General features: G+C 46.1%; 1 pseudogene across 1 annotated transcript in view; it reads left to right on the forward strand.

The window, feature by feature from the left end:
- LOC307176842 (cilia- and flagella-associated protein 337-like) overlaps positions 1–27,728 on the forward strand; it is a 46,952-nt pseudogene that overhangs the window by 7,438 nt on the left and 11,786 nt on the right. Inside the window, exon 2 of the transcript in view lies at positions 16,759–16,825. The product of the transcript in view is annotated as a cilia- and flagella-associated protein 337-like (transcript). The remainder of the gene's footprint in view (positions 1–16,758; positions 16,826–27,728) is intronic.

Consider the following 27,728-nt stretch of genomic DNA (forward strand, 5'->3'; position numbering starts at 1 on the left):
GACAGCCTCCTCCAGTCTCTGCTTCTGTGGTGATTCATGCTGGTGCTTGGACAAGTGTTAGGTTACTTTTTGACAAGCTGAAAGATGAAGTTCAAGGTGAACAATTGGCTGATGACCCAAATGTACTCAAATTCGACAAGCCAGCACCATACAGAACTGTTACCTGGATCTAATCAAACCCATTTCAGAGTAGATGAAAAACTGACAGAGGAAAAACTATTGAAATCTCCCCTGTAGACGCCTTCAAAAAACAACAGCTTTTGTCATCAGTATCCCAGGAAATCTCTCTGTTTTATGCTTGGCGGAGATTAAAAAAACATAATATGATTCTTGCCTGAATTAAGAAAATATTGGTGGATAATACAGAAACTATTATGAGAATGAGCTATAAATTACAATCAAGTCCTTATTTTAAAGACTTTGCCTCCATCAATTAATTCATGCACAAGAGACTGAATCCATATTTCCAAGCAGTAATTCCAAGGAGTTTAAAGGTTTTTTCCTACAGTTTTATCTCTTGAGGTATGAATGCATGTTTCAAGTCAGTTACTTTGATTACTGATTACCATCACCATCTCCTTAATCTAAGTCTGTAAACTTGTCCAGTTTTTCTCTTCTGCCCCATTTTCGGTCATGAAAATTCCTTCCCAGAGATTAAGTGTATCCCGAGAAAGGTACCATAGACGACGTATGGTATTATGGAGAGGCTAATGGGAGTGGGTCAGAAAAGTTTTTCTTTGAGGGAAGTTTAAACAAGAGAAGATTAATTGACAGAAAAAGTGAGTTGAAGGATTCTCCAAGTACCGCAAAGAAATATGCAGGCTGAGGAGAAGCACTTGTTATTTGCTTTGTTGTTGGAGAACAGACACTTCATAGAGTAACAATAGCAGACCTTTTAAGCTGCTTCTCGAAAACTGCTTTTTAAAGAGAGAAGTTCCAATAACCAGTGAGATCAGATTCACTGGGGTTTTGTTATGGAAGCCCAGTGAATCTAAACCACAACATAAATCTTAAAAAGACAAGACCGCAGGCAAAATGGAGACTGTCTGGTAGTCAGGATTGGTTTCTGAAGTGCCTGTAATCTGAAAACGGACACAAAATGAGTAACAGGTCTTGGGAGTTCTGAAGTTTGGGGATTGAAATCTACTCAGTCTATAACTGTCTGACTCTTTGGCTTAGGTGGGTAGAGGATAAGGAAGCTTGGATGGAAAGTTCGAGAAAACTCAGTAGTCAAGAGCTTCTTCAGGCAAAGATGGATGAAAAGGTGTGTCCAAGACATGCGGTACCCCGACAGAAGTTCCTTTGGAGAGAAAGTGAGTCCTCACATAGACTCTCCCTCACCCCTCTACAATGCGTGACAGTCCAGTGAGGGTTATAACCAAACCGAGAGGAGTGCTCAGTGATTGCCAGTTTAGAGGGTCTCTTATTGTCCAGATAGGACCACTCTTTGCAAAAGATTCTCAAGAAATAACTTTAGAGTGTTTTGAAATTTACAAACTTAACACTTGAAAAGTAGTCAGAAGTAATGAAAAGATATACTGCCATGCTAGCAATTAAAACTAAAAGAATTTTATTATGACATAACTAATAATTTAAAAACATTACCAGGGGAAAAACAAACGGTATTGGGCCTGCTTTGGGAAAGCCAATGCACTTCTATAATTGCTGGCAGTATGTACAGAAACATCTTGCCTACAGGTTCAGTGATACGTAGATCACCATTCCAGGTTCATCTACTCTAATGTCATCTCAATGAATGCCTCCCAGCTTTAAATAGTTGCATAATTCTGTGATTTGTTAAACTGTGAGAATATCAATTGTTGACTATTGTGTACAGTTATCCATTAAGAATGCTTCAAAGGGGACTTCCCTGGTGGCGCAGTGGTTAAGAATCCATCTGTCAATGCAGAGGACACAGGTTTGATCCCTGGTCCAGGAAGATCCCACATGCCGCGGAGCAACTAAGCCTACGCGCCACAACTACTGAGCCTGCGCTCTAGAGCCCATGAGAAGCAACTACTGAAGCCCACGTGACTAGAGCCCATGTTCCACAGCAAGAGAAGCCACTGCAATAAGAAGTTCTCCCACCACAATGAAGAGCAGCCCCCGCTTGCCGCAACTAAAGAAAGCCCGTGAGCAACAACGAAAACCCAATGCAGCCAAAAATAAATAAACAATACAAAAAAGTGAGAATACTAATATGCCTATCTCATAAGGTTATGTAAAGGAGTAAATTAGTTAATATGTATAAAGTGCTTGGACAGTGCTTGACACATAAGAAGTTGATAAATGTTTGCTATTACAATAACATAAAAAATGACTAACAGGATAAAGGAGTTTATCTTTCTTTCATTAACAAAAATATCAAGCTATAGGTGATTGCTGCATTGGTTTAGCTTATCAATGGTGTCATCAAGAGCCTTCAATCTCCATCATGTCACTTAACCATCTTTAGCAGGCTGGCTTTTTGTCTTTCAGCCCATGGCCTCATGGCCTCATCATGGCTGCTGTAGCTCCAAATATCTCACATCTCAACTGTGTTTAAAATCAGAAAGAACAACGCCATCCAGAGAAGAGGAAAAAGTGAGAAAGAAAAACGAGAGAGATAGAGAAAAAGAGACTATCTCACACTATTTTCACATTTTATGAAGGAGCAAAATATTTTCCCAGAGCTCCTCTGCTGATTTCACCTGATCTCATTGGCCAGAACTGAGTAACATGAAACCCCTGAAATCAAGGGCTCTCTGCCTTGGTTTTGTTGGCAGGAAAAAGAGAGAGAGTGTCTTAGACAACTCACAGGACCTCCACAGTTAATCATTCCTCTGTTATTCCAGCTGCTTTGTTCCTGCTGGGCTGTGGGAAGGACAGTCTGTCCCCCAGAGCTTTTGTGTGAATGGATCGATAATTACAGAGCTTTTATAACATGGAGATCACTGATGCCACCTCTAAGTTCTTCCCATCTGTCTTCATGCCTGATGCCTATGAGCAATGTCTACTTCTTTATGAGACAGACCTTGAAAGCCCAATATCTTCTTCTAAAGGCTGTTCAAACCCCGACTGGAACACACAAGGGTACCCATTGGAGTCCACAGCTGGTCAGCTTTGGTTGAGCCCTGCTCTCTACCGGGCCTTGTGTGGCTCCAAAGGAAGCACCCCGGCCTTCGGGTTGTCCACATCTGGATGAGCAAATCAGAACAGCACGCACCAAGCATCAATTCCATGTTTGGCTCTCCTGGAGTCCAGAAGAGCGAGCGGTCAAATGGTCTGGCACATAGTGAGGTTCCCTTGGAGGATTACTGAGGTCACAGTGAATGGGAAGAATTTATATGAGCCAAGGAGAGGAGGGGGTAATTCCTGACCAGAAGGCTAGCCTACAAAAAGGCTGCTGATTGGGGTGAGCAGGATATGGGAGGGACATTCATTCTGATCCTTTCGAGATTTGTATGTTTTTCTCCTTAGAACTTGGAAGACACTGCCCAAAGTTGAGAACATGCCAAACATTACTAGTGCTGTCAACTTTCCAAATGTAAAGTATATCCGCTGGAAAGTGCACGGAGACTGGGTTACTCAGGTTAAAAAAAAAAAAAGTTTAAGTGAATGTAAATTGTAATGTGCCAGCCAACCTCTTTCCCCAGGGGTATCACACAAGCCGTCAAATAAATAACAGTACATATATTCTTTAATGAGTCCTCACTGGTCCTGAGACAATTTTATTAACCTAGCTGAAAACAAAGAAAAATAAATGTCACATGAGATACCCAGAATGGCACAAAGAATGCTAGATATCTGGTTTCTAAAAGTGAGTGAAAATAATCAATTTGAACTTCCTGGCATGTTTGGGGAGTTTCCATCCCCGGTATCCTTTGGGTCTGAAGATAGTAGATTGTTCTCCTTCCTCTGGTAGGAGTGAGGACCAACTCAAATGACCCAAGTGTCTTAGGACCCATAATGGGACTGTAGACATGAGGGTTGTTTCCCTGAGATTTCTACTGGCCCTGAGAAGTGAAATTAGTGCTTCCCAAGTGCATAAAAAATCAAGACATTGTCCTTTATGTTAAGACAGCCCAGTATAACCAGGAAAAATGAAGACATATGTCCACACAAAAACTAGCTCATGAATGTTCATAGCAAGCACTATTCATCATAGTCAGAAAGTAGAAACAATCCACATATCCATCAACTGGTAAATAGACAAGCTGTGATATATCGATACAAGGAAATATTATCTGACAATAGAAGGAATGAAGCAGCGATACAAGCTATAACCTGAATGACACGCAACAGCACTATGCTAAGTGAAAAAAGCCCGTCACAAAAGACTCCAAATTATATGATTCCATTTACATGAAATGTCCAGGATACGTAAGTCCATAGGGACAAGAAACAGATTAGTGGTTGCCTAAGGATGAGGAAATCGTGCGAGAATGGGGAATGGCTGTCAGTGGGTATGGGGTTTCTTTTCAACGTGATGAAAATGTTTTAAAATTGATAATGGTGATGGTGTACAACTGTGAATTTACTAAAAGCCATTAAACTGTACACTTTAAATTGAAAGAAAAAAAGACAGTCCAGAAACCAAATGCAGAATGAACATGCAGGAGGGAGAGCCGGGGACCTCCAGGACTGAGGAGAATCCTCCACTGGGGGAGGATAAACATCTCTTGTCTCTTCTTAAACGCATCAGGTTTAAACTAGGTAGAGAAGATTTTTTTTTTTTGTGGTACGCGGGCCTCTCACTGTTGTGGCCTCTCCCGTTGCGGAGCACAGGCTCCGGACACGCAGGCCCAGCGGCCATGGCTCACGGGCCCAGCTGCTCTGTGGCATGTGGGATCTTCCCAGACCGGGGCACGAACCCGTGTCCCCTGCATCGGCAGGCGGACTCTCAACCACTGTACCACTAGGGAAGCCTGAGAAGATTTTTAATAAGGAAAACTTATGCAAGACTTATGCGAGAAAGGAAAAGTAGGAAATATTATTGGGTGAATGGAAAAGAATCAAACTTATTTGCTAAGTGAAAAGGAAAATTAAAGGTGAAGAAAAATTGGACTAGGAAAATGGCATCTGCCTAAAAGATGAAGACCAACAAATTCTCAAACACAAAGAGAAGAAAAGAGAATACCAGTCCCAGGACTTCCCTGGTGGTGCAGTAGTTAAGAATCCACCTGCCAATGCAGGAAACACGGATTCGATCCCTGGTCCAGGAAGCCCACATGCCGTGGAGCAACTAAGCCCATGAGCCACAACTGCTGAAGCCCGCGTGCCTAGAGCCCATGCTCCGCAACAAGAAAAGCCACCGCAATGAGAAGCCCGCGCACTGCAATGAAGAGTAGCCCCTGCTCGCCACAACTAGAGAAAGCCCACGCGCAGGAACAAAGACCCAACGTGGCAAAATTAATTAATTAAAAATTTAGAAAAAGAATACCACTGCTACAGTAGAAAGGAAATGGGAATTAAGAAAGCTAGATACAAAAAGAAAACGGTAATCTGACTGAATAAGCACACATAAAATTGCCATGTAATACCATGTGTTTCTCGAAGGTGGTTGGAACCAGATTCTTTCCTTCAGTTTGTTTGAAGTACAATTTACCTATCATAAAATTCACCCATTTTAAGTGTACAATTAATGAGTTTTGGTAAGTTTACTGAGTTGTACAATTATCACCATGATCTAGTTTGAGAACATTTCCATCACTCCTATAAAATCCCTCTTAACCATACACAGTTATTTCCAATTCCTACTTCCAGCCCCAGGAAACCACTAATCCACTCTCTGTACCTATAGATTTGCCTTTTTTGGCCATTTTCTGTAAATAAAATCATACGATATACGACCCTTTGTGCCTGGCTTCTTCCACTTAGCCAAGTGGAGCTATGCTTCTGTAGAGTGTGGACATTGTTTCCCACTGAATTACCAGCCTCCAGACCCTGCTTTCTCGGCCAGCCCATCTTCTCTTGCTTTTTTCAGTCCTCTGTGCCTTGGAAAGTGGAAGGAACAATACTGAGATCCAGAGCCAGTGCTGACCAAGGGGTGACCACACACGGAGGGGTGGAGGGAGGAGAAAACAAAGCTGGCGCGGGCCCTACAGAAACGGCGCCCAGCAGAGAAGAACCGTCTGTTGGGTAGAATTCCCCAGGGGCTCCTGTCCTTCCTTCTTGCCCTGCACCTCAGAGGGTACGTTCAGGGCCTTCCCGAGAGGTCAGCCTTGTGAGCTGCCTCTGGGGAGCCTGTTCCCAGGGAGAAAAGGCAGAGGACCGTTCTGGGCTCAGTGGGTTGCTCTGGCCACTGACTCTTGGTCCCTGTGCCACACCCAGCTCCAGGAACCCACCCTCCCTCCTCTGGAGCCTCGGGTCTGTGGTTTCTGCACTCCGTAAGGGTTAGGGTTATCTTCGTCTCCATGCCTCGAAGGTCTAAGTGAGAAGGAATCACCCTTTGTAACTAACATGGTGCTCTTTCAACACTGCTGTGGCTTTATCCCATTTTTCCATCCTCTTTTTTGGCCTCGCCAAGGGGCATGTGGGATCTTAGGGGATCTTAATTCTCTGACCAGGGATCGAACCGGCGCCCCCTGCAGTGGAAGCACCAGAGTCTTAACCACTGGACCGCCAGGGGAGTCCTCCGTCCTCCGTCCTCCATCCTCATATTCTTACTAACGGCTTCTGCAGGGGGAGAAGGAGGCCTGAGAGAACTCCTCAAATTCCACCCAGTCTGCTTCCTTGCCCCCAAGACTGGCCCTGAACCCCACACAGGGTCCTGACAAAAGCTCTGCTTCCCCAATCCCAGCACATCTGCTTCAGAGCCCGGCGCACCATTTCCAAAGCCAGGGGAAAAGAGGCCATTACCCTTCCCGGTACCACACTCAGCATGGCTTCCAACTGCCATCTGATTTACAGTGAAGTATACACTGTCTTCTCTGTGAAACCTCTGTGGCTATGCAGGCAGCATTCTGATTTTCTCAGAAATATCCAAACGAGGTAGTAGAAACTTCCTCACGGTCTATCAGACAGGACACCCAGGAGTTGCTTGTTCTGGTATCAGCCTGGAGTTGGTGTAAAGGGAAGCGAGCCCCCCGCGCTCCGTACCCACCACGCCGCCCCACACAAATGTGGTTTCGCAAAGACGCACCTGTTCTGTGAACACGGGGCTCCTTTCTCCCTCTTGAAATGTGTGTCCAAAGAACGCCTTGAATATTGTTACAAACTCTTACTTGACCTGCTGTGTGTTAATTAGCTTTTTTTTCCTTCATTTCTGCTGAACTACTACAATTCGATCAAAGCCGTCATTTCAAGCTCCATGCATGAGCCCCTGCTGCAGTCATAGGTGCTGCTTCAGCTTCTCTTAAGTTTGCCATGTTCTCTCTTTGTGTGTCAGGTCCTTGGCTGTCTCCCACCTTTAGAATTTCTGCATTGCAACAGGCATCCCACGCTTTGGTAATAATTCCCAGTGCAGCTCAAAATGGGACATCCTCCCACTGCTGAGTTCTATAAGCTGCACTTTAGGCTGAAGGGGAGGCGGAGGGAGGCAGGACAGGCCTATCACAGGCTTCGCCCAGGCCGAGAGCTCGATCAATATTTGTTGAGTTGAAATAAGAGCAAAGTCCACTTCAAGCGATCTCAGGCTGTACCATCTGAGCAGCCCTAACGTGCCACATGATAGATATTAAATATACAGTGATATCGACATAAAACAGTGGCCTTGGGGCCTTTGTATAAAGTGGGATTTGGGAATTTTTTAAGACTTCAAAAGGCATGCTGGATGTAACAACTGTCAGCGATGGCAGCAGGAAGACCCAGAAACTGAAGACGTTTGGATTTTCTGGAAGTTGGACTTGGATCAAGTGAATTCAGAGAAAGGAGAACCCAGGTCCCAGTTCAGCCTGCCCTTTTCAGCCCCAAATGCACAGCAGTCTGGGCGCGGACTTGACCAAGCAGGTCTTGGGTCTTTGGAGCAGGGAATGTGACAAGTCTGTGCCCTTCACAAGCGAGTCATTTTGTCTGGACCAGACAGAAGCTGTACATCCTGGCACTGGATGAACTCCAAGAGGTCGGTGATTCAGATTAGAACCGGGAACCAATCTCTTTACATTGGATCATTCCCTGGTCACCAGCTCATGGTCTGAAGTAGATGCAACCTCTGACTGACCCAGGGGCATTCTAACCAGAACACCTAGTGCCAGGCACTGTACTAAGCTCCTTCCATGTATTCTTTTATTTAATCTCCATAATTGCCTTATGATTAGATTCCACGACTAGCCCCATCTCACAGGTGAGTAAGCTAAAGCACAGAGTAAGTAACTTGTCCTCAGGTATTGTTCAGGGCTTTTTTTTTTTTTTTTTCCTGTATTGAAAGAAACCTAAACTCAAATTGACATAAGCAAAAAGACAATATTTTGGATGTCTTATATAACACAAGAAGGACAGGAAAGCAGCTTGGTGTCCCCCAAGATGGCAACGAACCCAGCCTCGCACGGCCTCGCCACCAACAGAGTCTGGCTGATACTCCAGCGCCCCAGTCCAACCACCCCTGGGAAGGTTCTCATTGGCCAGTTTGGCCCATCTTTGGGACCATAATGGAGGTCCCATTATGGAGGAGGGGCGGGGGCAAAAAAAACCTGGCAGTGCCCATTCAAACCACGTGATTAGTGTATGGGAAGGGGTGCTTTCCAGAAGTGGGAACAGGAAGAGGGGGATTACTGATTACAAAAAGTGAAGAATGGCTACTGCCCTGAGCCACGCAACTTGGAAATGGAAAGCCAGGAGCTTGAACCCAGGTCTGCCTCCAAAGCCTGTGCTTGTAATCCCTAGACCCACAATGAAGGCATCACTTAGGAGTGTGTCAGAAATGCAGTCTCAGCCACCTCTGGAACTACTGAATCTGTCTGCCTTTGAAAAGAGCTGAGGGCGACTTGTGTCCATGTCAAGTCCGAGGGGCATTCTTTAATCACGATAATACTATTTTTTTGCTAATTTTTTCCCTATCTTTTCTATATTAGTCTATTTTTTTAATTAAGTTTTTTTAATTGAAGTATAGTTGATTTACAAAGTTGTGTTAATTTCTGCTGTACAGCAGTGATTCAGTTGTACACACATATACATTCTTTTTTATATTCTTTTCTGTTATGGTTTAGGACCTTGTTGTTTATCCATTCTATATATAATAGCTTACATCTGCTAAACCCAATCTCCCACTCCATCCCTGCCCCAACCCCCTCCATCTTGGCAACCACAAGTCTGTTCTCTCTGTCTGAGTCTGTTTCTGTTTTGTAGATAGGTTCATTTGTGTCATATTTTAGATTTCACATATGAGTGATATCATATGGTATTTGTCTTTCTCTTTCTGACTTACTCCACTTAGTATGATAATCTCTAGTTGCATGCATGTTGCTGCAAATGGCATTATTTCATTCTTTTTTACAGCTGAGTAGTATTCCACTGTGTATGTGTGTGTGTGTGTATATATATATATACACACCAGACCTTCTTTATCCAATCATTCGTCAGTGGACATTTAGGTTGTTTCCATGTCTTGGCTATTTTAATAGTGCTGTTATGAACATAGGGGTGCCTGTATCTTTTCAAATTATAGTTTTGTCCAGATATGTGCCCAGGAGTGGGATTGCTGGGTCATATGGTAGCTCTATTTTTAGTTTTCTGAGGAACCTCCATACTGTTCTCCACAGTGGCTGCACCAACTTACATTCCCCCCAACAGTGTAGGAGGGTTCCCACTTCTCCACACCCTCTCCAGCATTTGTTATTTGTAGACTTTTTAACAGTCTATTTTTATCATTGTTTTGTAATAACTTGCCACTTGAAGATCTTCTTAATTCTTCACACTTACTTTATGAAACTTCATCCTTATTGTGTGAAGCTCTTGAGAGCATGCTGCAAAGGCCCACCCAATAGTTCAACATCACCACTATCATACTGAATTTGCAAGCTGGTACTGGTGACGATTCCTCACCTGTGTTGGGCACGTACTAATTTGTAAAGCATTTTCACATCTATCAGTGGTTCTGAGCCGTGGCTGCCCTTAGAGACCTTCCGGGGGACTTTATAAAATCTGATCACTACCTGGGTCTTGCCCTCAGAGATTCTGACTTAACTGGTCTGGGATAAAGCCTGGGCGTTAGGGCTTTTAAAAGCTCTCCCAGGGATTGTAGTGTGTGGCCAAGATTAAAAGTACTGTTCAAGGCGTGTGGTCCAGGTATTTGTATCTTTTAGACATTTCCCAGTGACTTTAATTTGCAGCCACGGTCGAGAACCACTCACATATATTTATTATTTGATCTTCATGGTAGCAGGTGAGGTATGCACGTGTGCACTCCCATTTTACAGGTGAGGACGCGTGAGGTCTAGCGAAGTTTGCCCATCAGGTCACTTGGCTGGAGGAAGTGGAACTGGGACTCGACTCCGTTTCTCTGACCCAACGCCTGCATTCTACCCGCCATACCCTAGACTTGGCTTGGTAAAGCCCTATCCCACAGGCCCTGGGGCTTGTTTGGGGCCAGCCTCATTTCAAAAGGAGATTCTGACCCTTGAGCAGAATAAACCTCTGAACCATCATCATTCACCCTAGGGTGGTGAGAAAGTTGCAGCCGGTAGAGTCTGCCTCGATTTTCTTTGTGATCTCTGGGTGGGGTCCCTGCACATCTGGGTGGTAGCAGTAGAAGCAGCAGCAGCCTGAGAAAAGAACAAGTGAGGAGGCCAGACACAGACACGCATGTCCACTACCCAGCCCGGCCCAGCAGACGGGAGGAGTGGAAGGCTGGGAAGACAGGGCTTGTGTGTTCATTACCCAGAGGGTAGTTATGACTTGGGTCTCTTCCTACACGAAATCTTCTCCAGGTATTTCATTTGCTGGGATGACCTTTACCTTTTTCTCTTGGCCCTCCTAACTGCCCTCACCTTTTCTCACTCTTCCAGCTCCATCTCCAGCCCCACTCTTGGATTTTAAGGGCCTGATTTCACCAAACAGCGCATTTGTAATGAATAAGATACTTAACACCATCTTCAGCAACTCAGAAGTCGGCCACCCACGTCGCGACAGCCATTTCTTTTATGAAGCCTTTCAGCTGAGCCGCGCCCGAGCACTTCTGAGCTTTGGGAAAGCTGAAATCTTAGGGTTTTTTCCCTCCTTTCCTTTAGAATCTTGTTTCAGTGGCCACTGAACATCATGGAAAATCAGTAATGAGTCGTGTCCAAGGTCTCAGCCACCTATGAAACACCACTTCTTGACAGGAATCTGACAGAGGCCCCATCCACCTCCGATTCATAGCTTTGGAACTCACATTTATCTTTCAAGGAAAGCTTCCTTTATCAATTTCTGATTCACTGACATTTAAATCACCAAAATGTTAGAAAGAGATGTGCTGTGAGTATGAAGTTTCCTGGGAATTTTCATCAGACTTTCCTGGAACTAGGGAATTGTGGTTTTCTAGAACGGTAACGGATAGGAATCCTAAGAAACTGAAAGTCAGCATTCAGAGACCGAAGACGCTCAGAATTCAGCGTGTGTTGTGACAGAACAAAAATCAATGAACCCGGAAGGAGGGTCTCTGGGTTCTAGCCCTGGCTCCGCCACTCTCAGAGTGGTGACCTCAGGCCTCAGTTTCCTCTCCAGTTCAATATGGAAGCTGGACACCAGCTCACATTCACAGATCCTCATTCTGCTGTAAGGCCCCTGTCCACCCCCTCCTTCTCACATCACGGAAAGCCTGGGACACGACAGCTGCTGAGAGCTCTGAGCCACTGTGAAGTTTCTCTAGAGACCTAGATAACGCTACCGTAGAAAGAATCACTCCACCCCAACCCCCAGTCATCATCACTGCACTGACAGTTTCTCCGTGTTGGGTGCTCATGATGTGTCTGGCATCGTACCAAGATGAGAATATGGGGCCACCTTTGGAGCAAAACTCCTGGAAGAGTTGCCTCTACTTGCCCTTCCCTATGCCTGCCCTCCCAGCCTGTCTAAAACACACTCGAACCCGGTTTTGTCCCTGCCATGCCACCAACATCCCTCCTGTAAGGCCCACCAGTGCCCCTCGTGTGGCTAAATCAGTGACCGACCCTCATCCCACTTGCTCTCTTAACACTTGAAGCCGCAGGTCACTTGGCTTCCTTCCCGTACTTCTCTCTCTTGGCTTGAGGACTCCAGCCACTCTTGGTTTCCCTTTCATCCCGCTTGTTGCTCCTTTTCTGAGGGCCTCACTTGCTTCTCTGCATGACGTAATGTCCATGACGTAATGCTGGAGCCCCCAGAGCTCAGTCCTTGGTCCTCTTCTCTTCCACATCTGCGTCACTCGCTTGATGATGTTGTCAATTCCCAAATGCACATCTCCAGTCTGGCCCCCTCCCTGAACTTCAGTCTGGTATTTCCAGCTGCCTTGGACCTATCCCTAAAGGACTTCTCCAACTTGGGTATCTCACAGACATCAAAATGAAACCCAAACCTGAATCCAGATCTTCTCCCTCACACTGTCTTGCCCGTCTCAGCTGGCTCTAAGTCCATCCTTCCAGTCGCTCTCCCCAGAATCCAGTAGTCACCCTAGACTCCTCTTTCTTGCAACCTGTTCTGACCTGTTGGCCCTGCCTTCGTAATACACCCGGAATCTGGCCTCTTCTTCCCAGCCCCACTGCTACCATCGAGTGAGAACCACTATGGTCCCTTCCCTGGATCACTGCAAGAGCCTCGCTGCTCTCCCTGCTTCCATCCTGCCCCTGTAGTCTATTCTCTATGCATCAACCAGAGATATGCTGTAAAACGAAAAGTCAGATCTGTCCAAATCCTCCAGGGCCCTTTGTGTCAGCCCGACCCTCACGTCTCTGACTTGTCCCCCACTTCCTTCCTTCCTTCCTTCTCTCTGTGCCAGTCACACAATTTCCTTGAATATATTTAGGATTTTTTCACTGCTTCGTCCCTGTTCCTGGAAGGTTCTCCCTGCAAATGTCTGCATCGCTCACTCCCTCAGCCCCTTGAAGTCTTTGTTCAAATGTCATTTCTCAGTGAGGCTCCCTTGTCCACTTTATTATATATTGGAACAGTCCAGCCCCTGCCCTTGGCAGTCCCTATTTTTCTTACCGCGCTCTGCCCTTGTTTAAATCCATGCACCTAATCCCCTTCTAATATACTGTCTAATTCATCTATTCTGTTTGTTGTTGGTGATCTGCCTTCCCTCATCAGAAGGCAAGCCCCTCGAAAGCAGGGGTTTTATCTGTTTTGATCACTGTTTTGTCCCACACACTTAGAATAGCACATGGCACGTAAACAGGTGCTCGATAAACATTTATGGAGTGGGTTCCTTTATGAAGTCAGAATTCATAACAAATCAAAGTAGTGCTCTGAAGCATTTCACACCAGGAGAGCTGAGATTCTGTAATGACAAGCTCTCCAAGCGTTTCCTCCTGTGCCCTTCTCCTCCCGTCTCCCCATCCGCCCCCCCCCCCAGACACATTCCCCACAGCGTCCTACACCTGTGTCATGCTCAGTCGGGTGTGTATTGTGTTCCCTCACATGCTGCCCCACACACTCATCCACTCCACCATATGCTATAGCCCCAGCACCCCCAGCCCTGAGTGGTCACTAGAGACCATAACCCTGTCAGGAGAAAAGGTAGATGGCTCACCCCATCCCACAACCCCCGCAAATCAGTTCCAATCTCCACTTCTGGTCGGTCCCCTTCCACAGCCCCTTAGGGACCCCCCTTTACATACTCCTGGACTTCAAAACTCAGCTTCAGATCAGCCAGCTATTCCCAAACGGGATCATCTCCAGCAAGAGGGCAAAACCATAACAGAAGAGACCAAGAATGGCACAGAGGCTCTGCGGCATAGGAAGTGCTTTCAAGTGCATTTGTTTACTTGCAGTGATGGAAGGCGGGACTTTCTTGCTTTACTTTGCTTATTCATGAACATGAAAGGGGACATGTCTTGGTCAAGGTCATAGACCAGGCTGGGCCTCGAACGTCCTCTCTCCTGCAGACCTAAGCAGGGTCCCATTTTGTGACAGCAGATCTGTGGGCTCCTGCCACACTGAGGAAATGGATGGAGTGGAGGGAGCGAAATATAGGGAGAGGTAAGCAGGAGAGGCCCGAAGGGCATCTCAGAACAGGAAGAGTAAAGGTCTGAGCTTTGGGGGGACACCCTCACCTCAGTGCTAACCCCCTGGGATGCTCTGAGCCCGTGACTGTGGCCTCTGGGTCAGCCCTGAAGCTGCAGTGGCTTGTCAGAATTCACCCTCCACCAGGACCCCAGAACCTGATGACTTAGCTGCTAGTTAGCGTTCTGGGATCTGAACCCGCCTTGAATCTGCTCTAGGTTTCCATGGTGATTGCTTAAACTTTTCATCATCCAGTCTTTCAGACCTTGGGGGAGAGCAATGCGCTCTGGTTTCCATGACAACCACTTAAACATGTATCTCTGTCTGGCTCCGTTGGTAAAGAACTGCCAGAGATCATGCAAATGAACTGGCTGCTCTCCCTTCGCTTAAAAAAATAAAAATAAAGTGACACACCTGCTTAGACGTTTCAGATCTCTGCTCATAACAAGAGGGGTGAAAGTGTCAAACTGGTGTTTGTGAAGGGTTTCCTGCACTGCTTTGACATTTCGAGTGCCCACCCAGATACACAGGCTCGTGTTGCCATGTGAAGTAATTATCTACACTCAGCACTTGCCCTCCTCTCCCCTCTGCCCGGCAGATGAAAGAGCTGCAAATTCAAGGCTGTTTACCTTCCCGCTGCCCGCTAAAGGGGGAAGGAAGGACAGGGCCAGAGCCACTACCCGACCCAGCCCTTGGCCCCTGTGGGGAGGAGCCATGGAGAGCAGGGTCCCCCGCCTCAACTCACTGTCCATAAACCGGCCAGGGGTGGCTCCGGTCTCGGGGGACAGCCCCAAATAACGTGCAAGTCACAGACCCCAGTCGCTCGGCAATGACTCTGCTTCTCTGTTGGAATTCATGGAAGGGAGAACAGCCATGTGACTCTGAAGAAAAGCTCACAAGGGGAAAGGTGAGGGCTCGTTCCCCCACCCCACACACCTGCCCAATCCTCCCAACACCCCCTAAACCAGAGGCCCTGAGAGGCAGTCACGGGCCCAGCAGCCACAGACAGGTGTAAAGCGTGTTCTGAAGCTGGGTACCAACACGTACAATTCTGGCGGTTTCCAGTGAAAGCTAGAGATTTCCCACTTTTCCGGGAAAATACGCAGGCCTGCCTCAGTCCCACCTCACCTGGGTCCGCTGGGTGGCAGTAGCTCCACCCTCGGGAGGGGAAGCCTCCACCTGCTTTGACTGAACTTTTCTGAGTACCACACTCCTCTCCCTGAGTCCCGGAAAAGAGTTGCGCTTATAATTTGTGACAACAGGCACAAGACACAGACCAAACCAACGATCCTTTGGCCGGTTGCTGAAGTCACAAACGACGGAAGAGGATTCTTATTTGGGGGCAGAGGGACGGAGAGGGGGTGAAGACAAATGTTCTGCCACCTTCGTCCTCCGAGGTCCTTTAGGCACCTTCAAGGCTGAGGTCGGAGGGGGAAAGCCAGACGAGTGGACAGGAGATGCGCTGGTGAAGGGTATGCTCATCTTCGGGTGACACTGTTACCAGCCCGGGTCCTTGGACTCTTTAATCAATAGATATTTATAAGAGGCCCAATGAGGAATTCAGGCAAGGCTGTATTGGGACTGCAGGAAGGGAGCGAAAACAAGTAACAGGTGCCCTTGCTCGCTTCCCGAAGCGGGGGGGAGATGGTTCCTTAAATGGGGGGTGGGGTAGGGGCAGAGATCAGTGGGTCAGGCCCACAGTGGTGGCTTAGGTGGTCTGCCCACCCCGTTGGTGGTGCTGTGTGCAGGGAGCTTGCGCATACCCTGCTTTGCTCTCCCCACCTCAGAAATGTCAGTTGATGGCCTTTTTGTATCTTATTGTTCACGACTGCCCCAGCTGGGCACCCACGTAGTTATTTTTAGTCCCTTATAGTTACTTTGTATTTTTTTTTTCGGGAGGAGACTTTTATCTAAGTGCAAGCACTCCAGTAAAGGGTCCCAGGTCCCAACCTGTCTCAAGACCAACATCTAAAACCTACAGGAAGGCCCTTGATCGTTTCTGTATGATGCTACAATTTTGACTCTACTGTTCAATAGATTCAGAAGCCCAGAAGTCATTTGACTAAAAATATCTGTCAAAATAATTGTAGGATGAAATTGGCTGGTTGGCTGATGAAAACAGACAGGCCCTGATTTAGGAGGCAGACGGTGCTCCTTGGCCCTACTGTTTTTAACCTCTCCAGGTGTAAGTTTTCTTACCTACAAGGTAGCGGTAACGGTGCTTGCCCCACTGAGCTTCTGTGAGATTCAAACAAGATTGTGTGTGGACAGGCTCTGGCCCAGTGCCTGGCACGCAGTATAGATCTGGGAAAAACCTTGCTTTTCCTACAGCATCATTTCCATTCTTCAGACTATCTATAGTTTCACACCTGGGGTTGAAAAAGAAGAAAGCACTAGTCATCACTGAAAGTGAGCCTGAGACCTTTCTTGTCAGAAAATTGACTGATCATGTTAAGAAACTGTATTTTGTTTTCCTGTGAATATTTTTAGGATGCACTATGGGAACAATAAACTGCCAGGCGAAAGATGAAAGAGACAAAGGATGTTAGAAAAGATGTCAAAGCAAGAAAAGGCCGAGCATTCCTCGGTTTGCCCCAAAGGCGAGCAGAATGTGATCAAACAGTTTTTCTCATCTATAAAGGAGCCAAAGTATTTTCTGTAAAGGAAAGAACTTGCTGCTGATGGGAGGAATGGATCGAATAATTAGAGTCTAGGATCCTTATCTGCCTGGGTAAGTCTTTCTCCAACCAATGGTGCCCTTGACCTAGTAAGTACAGGAGAGCAGGACTGGGGATCGCTAATTCCCCTTTAGAATAACTTAAGAACCCCTGTCCAAAATTGATCTCCCAGACACACAGAGCCTGGAAAACTGCTTGCGGCTGTTACAGAGTCCTTCTTTGGGGTTAATAAGGAACTCACTTAAAACGCAAGTACTTTGCAAGGACGAAGAGATTGTGTGGAGCCATCGTTCACTCACGATCGGAAGGATTCTTTGATCAGACTGTCTTCCCTACAATGAACGATGATCAGTTGTAGAGAGCGATTGGGGATTGTGATGTATGGTCAATGTCCTTTCTGTGCACCTCACTCAGATGGCCCTAAGCTTACACTCACTTCTCCACTGGAGTTGTTTAACCCCAACTGAATTAAGGACTCTACCACCCCCTGAGGTGTAGCAGAACTGACCTAAGAAAACAGGGATTGTTCTGGAAAGCCTGGAATTGAGATAGCGGGGTAGCAAACTGTTGCCATCACCCCCTCAATGTGTAATCATCATCCTCCTTAGAATTGGGCCCCTACCTCTCACGTGTGCCCCTCCAGAGCAAGTCTCAGTAATGCTTTCTTGGAAATAACAGTAACTGTCATTTTATTGAGCACCTACTTTGTACCGGGCATTATGCACCATATCCATTCTCTCTAATCCTCACATCAACTCCATTTACCAAGGAAAAACCTGAAGCTCAGAGGAGTTAAGTAACTTTTTGGAAGTAGTGGCAGACAGGTTTCAAACGCAACCTGGCTTCTAAAAGCCTTGTTATTTCTGTTGATAAGTGTTGGAGAAGGAAGGAGAGGGGGAAATGGAGAATGGATAGTGGGATTTGGGATAAGAACCAGTCATCTAGGGAAAGCCAAGCTTCCTTGCTGAGCCTCTGTACAGCCATCACTTAGGAACTGCAAGGTGACCCTTGTCCCTCTCAGCCCTGGGGCAGTGCTGCAAGGCAGTGAAGCGCGTGGGATCTGGTCCCGCCGCTGTCCCTTTCTAGCTAAGTGATCCTGAGCAAGGGCTGCAGCCGCCATGCCCTCCCCTATAAAGGCAATAACAAGAATACCCACTCCTGGAGTAATATAAAGATAGCAAATGAGATGTTCCATGTAGAGCACTCAGCACAATGTCAGATGCCTAATAGGAAAGAAAGAAACATGATTTTTCTACTCACTTCTATTACCTTAGACTCCCATGTGTCTGGAGACTGAAAACAATTTGCTTACTTTCCAGTGACTTGGTTATAAAAAGACATTGTTCTCTCCCCCTCGACCTCAGCCTGCTTCCCTTCTCCCTACCTCCTCACCCGCCCACTACATACCCAGCCCTGAGCCCCTCGGGGCACCGTGATCCCTCAGAGCTCCTTAAAATAAACTCTTATTAAAAAGACATTCACGCCAGATCTGAATACTGCATAAAGCAACAACCTGCGTGGAATCTGTTCCAACCCCACGCGGCGCTCTTCCGTGTTTATTCCTTTTATAGTGATATTGTCAGCCACGGGAGAAACCAAGCCCAGGGCTTTATCTCACACGGAGTTGTGTTGCTATAACTGGGTACTGTCTGCTTCAGACCTTTTATCGCACAAGATAGATACTTGTGTCGTTTCAGAGGGAGACATAACCCTCCTCAGGCTGAACAGAGCTGCCAAGTCTGGGACAAGTTTAGTCTTGCATTTTTATTTAGGAATCGCAGATAGAACTGCTCGGTGTGCATCTGTTCTTCTTGCATTCTAGAAAGCCAACAGGTATGCTGAAAAGCCACACAGCTCCAGTGAGCTACATCCATGTGTCTGCTGAGGATAACAAAATAGTTTCCATGCCCACTGACAACACTATTAAGGTCTTTGCCCTCTCATGTTCTGATGCATTATCCAATGCGGTTTCAGACAGAGAAGGTGTTCCCTTCATGTTTTCCTTCCCCTCTCTGTAGCCTTTGGGGCCTCTGGATTAGCAGATACTCAAGTGTTATTTACTTTTGTGGATTCGCTTTGGAAAAGGAGAATATGTAGGCGGTGGAAGGGCAGCCTCTTAGAGAACTTTCTATGCCTGGTGTTTTGTTGGGAGGAGTTAACATTATTGCATTGAAGGCCCCTGCTTGCGTTCTGTCCAGAGACTCCCTTTGTCTTTGGAGAGTGCAGGTTGGGGGATGGAGAAGGGGATCTGGGGACAGAATGGGGACATAGGGAGGCACAGTCCCTTGCCACTAGAGGTTATCACCTTATCTTGTAACACACTAGGGCGAGTGGGCCCTTTCTGAAACGTTGTCTATAAAGCTTCGAATTTAAACCTTTCTGACCCTGGCAGAGGTAGTGACATTACCACCTTCATTCTGTTTGCCTTCACACCTCTTTTTCTAGCGAGGGTCCTGTCTACCTCTAAAACTCTGTCACTCTGTTATCTTTGGAGTACACTATTTTTCATATAAAAGAACAAAAACAAAAAAACCTCACCGATTTATTTCATCCATTATCTCATATGCTTTTCCAGTGAATACGACACGTTTTCATGACTCATCCACCTTCTTTTCTGGACTGTCACAGGGCCAGAGGGTGGGGATTTAGAGCAGCATGAGTCAGAGGAATGCTGGAACCTTGGGAAGGAGATCAGATTCACTGCTTTGTACAGATGCATAAAACAGCTCACTCACCACTCCCATAAGAAAGGACTGATGGATGTTAAGGGCTGAATCGTGTCCCTTCAAAATTCCTATGTTGAGGTCTTAACCCCCAGTACCTTAGAATGTGACTGTACCTAGAGACAGTGCCTATAAAGAAGTACTGAAGGTTAAATGAGGTCATACTGGTGGGCCCTAATCCAATGTGACCGGTGTCCTTCCAAGAAGAGGAAGTCAGGACACTTAGACTGAGAGGCAACCATGCAAAGACACAGCAAGAAGGTGGTTATCTGCAAGCCAAGGAGAGAGGCCTCTGAAGGAACCAAACTTATCCACACCTTGACTTTGGAGCTGAATATCTTGCTTCACGCTATATAAAAAGGTTAACTCCAAATGGATCACAGACCTCAAGGTAATAAGACTACATCTACAAAACTCTTAGAAGAAAACATAGGAGTAAATCTTCATGACTTTGGACTAGGCAATGATTTCTTAGACATGATATCAAAAGCACAGGAGACTAAAGGGGGGAAAAATGAGCTGGACTTTCTCAAAAATAAAAACTTGTGCTTCAAAGGACACTATTAAGAAAGTGATTAGACAACTTACAGAATGGGATAAAGTATTTTCAAATCATATTTCGGATGACGGACTTGCATTTAGCATACAAAACTCAGCAATAAAAGCACAAATAGCTTCATTTTAAAATGGGCAAAGGACCTGGACAGAAGTTTCTTCAAAGAAAATATTCAAATGGCCAATAAACACAGGCCAAGATGCACAGCATCATTAGTCCCTATGAAAATGCAAACTAAAACCACAGTGAAATACCACTTCACACCCATCAGAGTGGCTAAAATCAAGAGAGACGATAACAAGTATTGGCAAGGATGTAGAGAAATCGGAGCCCTCATGCGTCGCTGGTGGGAATTTAAAATGATGCAGCCACTTTGGAAAATATCTGGCAGTTCCTCAGACGTTAACCAGAGTTAACATATGACCTAGCAATTCCACTCCTAGGTTTACACCCAAGAGAAGGTTTACACCCAACAGATGTAACATATGACCTAGCAATTCCACTCCTAGGTTTACACCCAACAGATGAAAACATCTGTTCACACAAACACTTGCATATGAATATTCATAGGAGCATTATTCATGATAGCCAAAAAGTAGAAATAAACCAAATGTCCATGAACTGAGGAATGGATAAATGAAATCAGGTACATCCATACAATGAAATATTATTCAGCAAGAAAAAAAAACGAAGCACTATCACACGCTACAACACGGAAAAGCTTGAGAAGCTTCACGTGTTAAGTGAAAGCCAGTCACAAAAGGCCGTGTATTGTATGATTCCATTTATATAAAGTGTCCAGAACGGGCAAATCCACAGAGACGGAAGTGAGTTTAGTACTTGCCAGGGGATGGGGTGAGGTGGGAACAGGGAGCGGCTGCTAATGGGCATGGCGTTTCTTTTTGGAGGAATGAAAACTTTTTGAAATTAGATAGTGGTAAAGGTTGCACAACTCTGTGAATATGCTAAAAGCCACTGAATTGTACGCTTAAAAATACAAATTTTGTAGAATGTGGGTTAAATAGCAATAAAGCTGTTATTTTTTTTTTAAAGGAGAGAGGGGAGAGAGAGGGAGAGGGGAGTCAAGGATGGCACCAAGAGTTTAGGCCTCAGCCCAACACCGCAGTGAGGAAGATGGTGGGTGAGAGGAGCACAGGGTCAGAAGCCCAGTTGTGGATGTGCTGGAGAGAGTCATCCTGAGTTGAGGGGAGATGTCAGGGCTGGAGATATAAATGTGGGAAGAATCAGCATTTAGATGGAATTTTAAACCATGAAGTGGATGAGATCATAAAGGGAGCCAAAGTGGGCAAAGGAGAGAAAAGCCCCCAGGACTGAGCACAGGGACCCTGTGACGCTCTGGGATTTTACTGTCTGTAGGGTCCAACATGGCTCCTGTGTAGTGAACATAGAGTCTATCTCGTGGCAATGAAGAGGTTATTTTATACACAACTAGGTGTTGAGATCACAGTCAGGGGTACAACAGGACCCAAACTCAATTCAGTTCTTCAAGAACATTTGATTAAAATGGTAAGATTTATGGACTTTAGTTTCTGATTTATTTTGAAAATCAAATTTATGCAAAGACATCCACCAAGGCCACAAAGTTGGAGACTTCACTTTTTTTTTTGAAATTTGCCACCATTGGATAATCACAATTCTGTATGTGAGGACATGTTTTCTATCCTATTTTCTTTTCCTAGTGTCTCTCCATTTTCTCCCAATCTAAACTCATGATTACAAGATTAGCATCTTGCCTGTGATGATTCAGGCATATTGAATCACTTCCCAAAGTGTGTTTAAAATATATTGAAATCCTATCTTGGAAATAGGGTGTGTAATTTATTTCAGAATATATTATTTCTATCAAATAAAAACTAATCAACTAGGAACCAAACAGCTAAATTTCCAGCATGCCTGATCAAATAGTCTTCGTTCTTTGATTTATTTTTTTAGCCCAAATATTTCATGTCTCTAAATCATGGGGACACACGAAACGTTTCAGGAGTCTGCTGGTTTCTGGCATTCTCTAAAGAGTAAAGTGACAGATTGAGATTTCCATTTTCACTTGTTATTTTCTGTGAATTTAATATTGCACACCACAAAGAGAGCTGTTTTGTGTCAACAGGAATTAGGACAGAAAGAAAGTTATTTCTTGGAAGGAAGATAGCATGGTGTATTAGTTAAGGTAAGGCTTGCCACTGTAACAAATAAACTCTATATTTTCCATAGGTTGAAACAATAGAAGTTTATTTCTGTCTACTGAGGGGCACTTTTTCTCCCTTCAAGAACAGGGCTGTCTCCATATGGGGGTCCCACCTTACTTAGGTTCTCAGATTCCTCTGAATCCAGGTGCAATGGGTATGAGAATAGAGAAGGCATATCTGCCTCTTAAAAAAATCCCAGCCATAAATGATACATCACTTTCTCTCACATTCTATTGCTGAGTTCATGACTCTGGGTGAATGGGAAGCTGGGAAATGCCTTAGTCCAGTAGCTGCTTCCCAGTAACTTTACTGGGACAGACAGATTTGAGTTTAAATTCTGAAATTACCACAAACTGTACGACCTCGGGTGAAGTACTCAATCCTTCTGAACTAAGTTACTGAATTCTTTGAGACATTGGTTTACTCTTCTGCAATATGGGAGAAAGGGTCGTCTTGTAGATTAGTTGTGTTCATAAAAGATAATTTATGGGGCTTCCCTGGTGGCGCAGTGGTTGGGAGTCCGCCTGCCGATGCGGGGGATGCGGGTTCGTGCCCTGGTCCGGGAGGATCCCACATGCTGTGGAGCGGCTGGGCCCGTGAGCCATGGCCGCTGAGCCTGCACGTCTGGAGCCTGTGCTCCGCAACGGGAGAGGTCACAACGGTGAGAGGCCCGTGTATCGCAAAAAAAAAAAAAAAAAAAAAGATAATTTATGAACTGTGCTCACCACAGAGTAGTTTTACTTGGTAAGATTCTTTTTTTTTTTTTTTTAATTTACTTTTGGCTGCGTTGGGTCTTCGTTGCTGCGCATGGGCTTCTCTAGTTACGGCGAGCCAGGTCTACTCTTCGTTGTGGTGCACAGGCTTCTCATTGCGGTGGCTTCTCTTGTTGTGGAGCACGGGCTCTAAATGCACGGGCTTCAGCAATTGTGGCACGTGGGCTCAGTAGTTGTGGTGCACAGGCTTAGCTGCTCCTCGGCATATGGGATCTTCCCAGACCAGGGATCCAACCCATGTCCCCTGCATTGGCGGGTGGATTCTTAACCACTGTGCCACCAGGGAAGTCCCTTACCTGGTAAGATTCTTTTGAGTCAAAGGGGACAAAAATCTAACTGAAACAATTTAAGCTGAAAAGGGAGAATTTGAAGGACTCAGTGCACTATTGCTGGTTTAAAGACAGAGGAGGCAACAGGATGAGGGATGTAAGTGTGTAAGAAGCTGAGAGAGAGAGGCCAACAACCAGCAAACAGACAGGAACCTATCCCTCCAAACACAAGCAAGAGGGTTGAAGACGGCAGCACAGGAATATCCTGAACTTACGTCCTCCCACAGACACAAACCTACAACTGCAAATGGAACAATTCCCTCAGAAAGAGATCTGAAAACTGGATGAACAGAGCCTCGCGAGAAAAGGTGAAAGGACAGCACTGAGACACGTGGGAGAGACAGAGATACGGGCTCACCAGGGAAAACCACACCCCAGCTGCACAATTGGGAGGGACCCCAAAGAGGTGGAGCTTTTCCCTGAGGAGTGAGGGATTCGAGCTCCACATCAGGCACCCCAGCCCCCAGATCCTGCAGAGGAGAGATAAGCTCCCAAATCACCCGGCTTTGAAAACCAATGGAGAATAAACCCAGGGAAACTATAGAACTGCAGGCAACGAAAACCCCGCTCTTAAAAGGCTCATGCCTGGGGGGGCTTCCGTGGCACAGTGGTTGAGAATCTGCCTGCCAATGTGGGGGACACGGGTTCGAGCCCTGGTCCGGGAAGATCCCACATGCCGCAGAGCAACTAAGCCCGTGTGCCACAACTGCTGAGCCTGCGCTCTAGAGCCCGCGAGCCACAACTACTGAGCCCGCATGCCACAACTTCTGAAGCCTGCGTGCCTAGAGCCCGTGCTCCGCAACAAGAGAAGCCACCGCAGTGAGAAGCCTGCACAACGCAATGAAGAGTAGCCCCCGATTACCACAACTAGAGAAAGCCCACGCACAGTAACTAAGAGCCAGCAACGAAGACCCAATGCAGCCAAAAATAAGTAAATACATAAATAAATTTATAAAAAAAGGCTCATGCACGGACTCACCCAACCTGAAAACCAGCACAAAAACACCAGGTTGAAAAGTGTATGTTTCATAGGTGAAGGGCACCCATTTACTAATCTTCAAGTGTCTGCTGAAGAAGCAGGAGTCATTTGGGATGCTTCCTGGGGATAGAGTCACTGGCAGGAGGCATTTACGCGACCTCAGGCTTCCTCGCTAATGCCAGTGCTGGTGGGCACCATTTTGGAATTCTCCATGTGACCCGGTATCGCCAATGGGCACGTCCCACTGACAGCCCCGCCCACCCTGCATCCTGGCAGCCTCTCACAGCCAGGTGAATGACAGCCAGCCCACCAGCACTCCAAGGCAGCCACAGCCCCATGACAACAGGAAGGCACACACAGCCCACGTAGGGGACACCCCTTAAGCACCTGGCTGTAGTGGCCAGGCAGGATTGCACTTCTGAGCCCCACAGGACAGCTCCTAAATAAGACCATGCCTTCACGACTGGGAGAGACAGCTAATTCTTAATACGTATATATATACTTAATACACAGAGAATTAGGCAAAATGAGGAGACAAAAGAATATGTTCCAATTGAAAGAACGAGACAAAACCTCAGAAAAGATGTTCAGCATCTCTAATTATTAGAGAAAGGCAAATCAAAACCACAATGAGATATCACTTCACACCTGTTGAAATGGCTATTATCAAAAGGACAAGAAATGACTAATGCTGGAGAAGATGTGGGGAAAAGGGAACCCTTGCACACTGTTGGTGGGACTGTAAATTGGTGCAGCCACTATGCAGGATGGTATAGAGACTCCTCACAACAACTAAGAATAGAACTACTATATGACACAGCTATTTCACTTCTGGGTATTTATCCAAAAATCATGAAAAAATTAATTCAAAGAGATATATGCACCCCTACGTTCACTGCAGCATTATTTACAATAACCAAGACATGGAAACAACATAAGTGTCCATTAACTTCTTTAATGGATAAAGAAGATGCCACACACACACACACACACACACACACGGAATACTACTCTGCCATAAAAAATAACAAAATCCTGCCATTTTTAATAACATGCATGGATGCAGAGGGTGTTATGCTAAGTGAAATAAGTCAGGTGGAGAAAGACGAATACCATATGATTCCACTCATATGTGGAATCTAAAAGAAAATGAAACAAAAACAAAATAAAACAAAAGCAAACTCATAGACACAGAGAACAGATTAGTGGTTACCAGAGGGGAAGGAGGTTGGGAGGTGGGTGAAATGCAAAGGGTCAACTGCATGGTGATGGATGGCAATTAGGCTTGTGCTGGAGATCACTCTGTAGTGTACACAGATGTCAAATTGTAATACTATATACCTGAAACTTATATAATGAAAGGGGGGAGAAATTATTGGTTATTGAAACCAGATCCTAGGACAGATGGACTCATGGGCAGCTGAGCTCACAGATGGCACTGTTGTTCCCATGCTGTATGCCTGCACTTTGCATTTCTGCTCCTTGGTTCACATTGGTCTCATCAACACCTACTGCTGAATGGCTTTCTCCTTCCAAATGGCCAGGACCCATCCAAGCCCAGAGCCTGAACTCACATCCCAACTCTACTCTTCCTAGCAGCTCCAGCCAGAAAAACCTAAAGGAAGGACACAGACTGACCAGGCTCAGATCCTTTGTCCAGGTCTTACAGTCAGAGAAGCAGTTCTCTTCACAGAAGATAGGAGTGTGCTGGACAGACAGTAGCTACATCCGGGGTGCTTAATTTATTGTAGCTGTTTTTATTTGGGGGACATCACTATGAAGAGCTTCTCCCTACCTTTTCCTTTCACTGACCTTGTCAGGGTCCCTCCATAGCATCCCAACTGAGATCACTCTTCCCAGGCTCCAGAATTCCCTCTGTCCTCCCCTCATCAAAACCCTCTTTCTCTCAGCAATGTTAGCTCATGAACTGAGAAGAAATTAACATGTAAGTGGATTCCCATTGTGGTACAAGTGACTGATAAGAAGGATGTGTGTTACGTTTCTACCAGTAGGAAATTGTCCTAGAAGCCCCAGGGTCTGCTTATTCAGTCCTAAGGCACCAGCCTACTTGCAGTCCGTCAGCTGCAGTGGTGCTCACATCCAAGACCCCATCCCCCAAGCAGGGCAGCCACCCAGGGACACACAGGGGCACTGCCAGGCCATCATTACAGCCAGGCCTGGAGGCAGGCTCCTCACTCAAGATGCCAAAGCAGCCAGCTGAAAACCGGGAACGTCAGTCAATCAAACTTCTCTTTGTTCTACGTGATATCGCCGTGTAGGACAAACAGCCCGTTGGATTCATTCTCTTTCTTTCTGTTTTTTGGACCCAAGTATCTGAAATTCCATCTCATGGAAAAAAACAGCCGCATTTCTAGCGCCAGCACTTAGGTGCCAGATACCGTCTGCCGATCCCCGCTCTGTCACTCGGGAGCCCGTGATCTTGACCAAGTGAGCCGACCCTCCTCAGCCTCCTGCTGTTTCCTCATCTGTGAAGTGGGCAGACTGTGGTCCCGAAAGTTCTAATCGTCCTCATGCCAAGTCCTGTTCTTCCTTGAAGAGGATTCACCCACACCAAGAATCTTCTGGCACTCAGTCTGAGGTTTCAGAGCTCCCAGATGTCGACTAGTGGCCCAGGCTATGGCTGACCGTCGCAGGGCACTACAGAGAGCGAAGCCTGACCACCAACGTCCGGTTAGTCGGTGCCTACTGCATGCCAGCCTCCTCCAGACATGCTACGTCCTTTCTCACACTTCCTCTTCGCAAAATTTCCATAAAGGATTCCATTTTACAGATGAGGAAATGAGTTCGAAGGACTTGGGTGGCTTCACTCCAAGGGCTGTCCGTTCTGTGTGCTGACCTCCCAGACGTGGCTCAGGGGACAAAGTCCAAGGGCACAGGTGGGTCCTTTGCACCTGGGTACTCATAGGAGGCATGCTGCAGGGCCCCCCCCAGGACCTGGCCTGGCCTCGTCCCTGCTGTGAGGGAGAAGCGCTGCCATTCAGGCTTGAGCACTGCCATTCAGAATGGGATGATATGGTCTGTGTTTGTTGGGGGGAAGATAGACATTAATACGGAAGAAGGTCCACTCTGCAATCTCACGAAATCACACTCCTCCTACCCCAACAAGGAGGTATCAGTTTTCATGGTTAGTGGCTACTCTTCATTGCACGTCCATTATGTTATGTGAAGTTCTGTGCTAAGGATGTTACATCAGCCCTCCCTATCCATGGGTTCTGCATCAGCACATTCAACCAACCATGGATGGAAAAAAAATTATTTTTGATTCCAGAAGTTTCCAAAAAGCTGAAGTTGAATTTGCCACATACTGGCAACTATATACATAGCATTTAAATTGTAGTGGACATTATAAGTAATCTGGAGATGTATATGAA

This window comes from Stenella coeruleoalba (assembly GCF_951394435.1).
Source record: "Stenella coeruleoalba genome assembly, chromosome: 18".
Taxonomy (NCBI): Eukaryota; Metazoa; Chordata; class Mammalia; order Artiodactyla; family Delphinidae; genus Stenella; species Stenella coeruleoalba.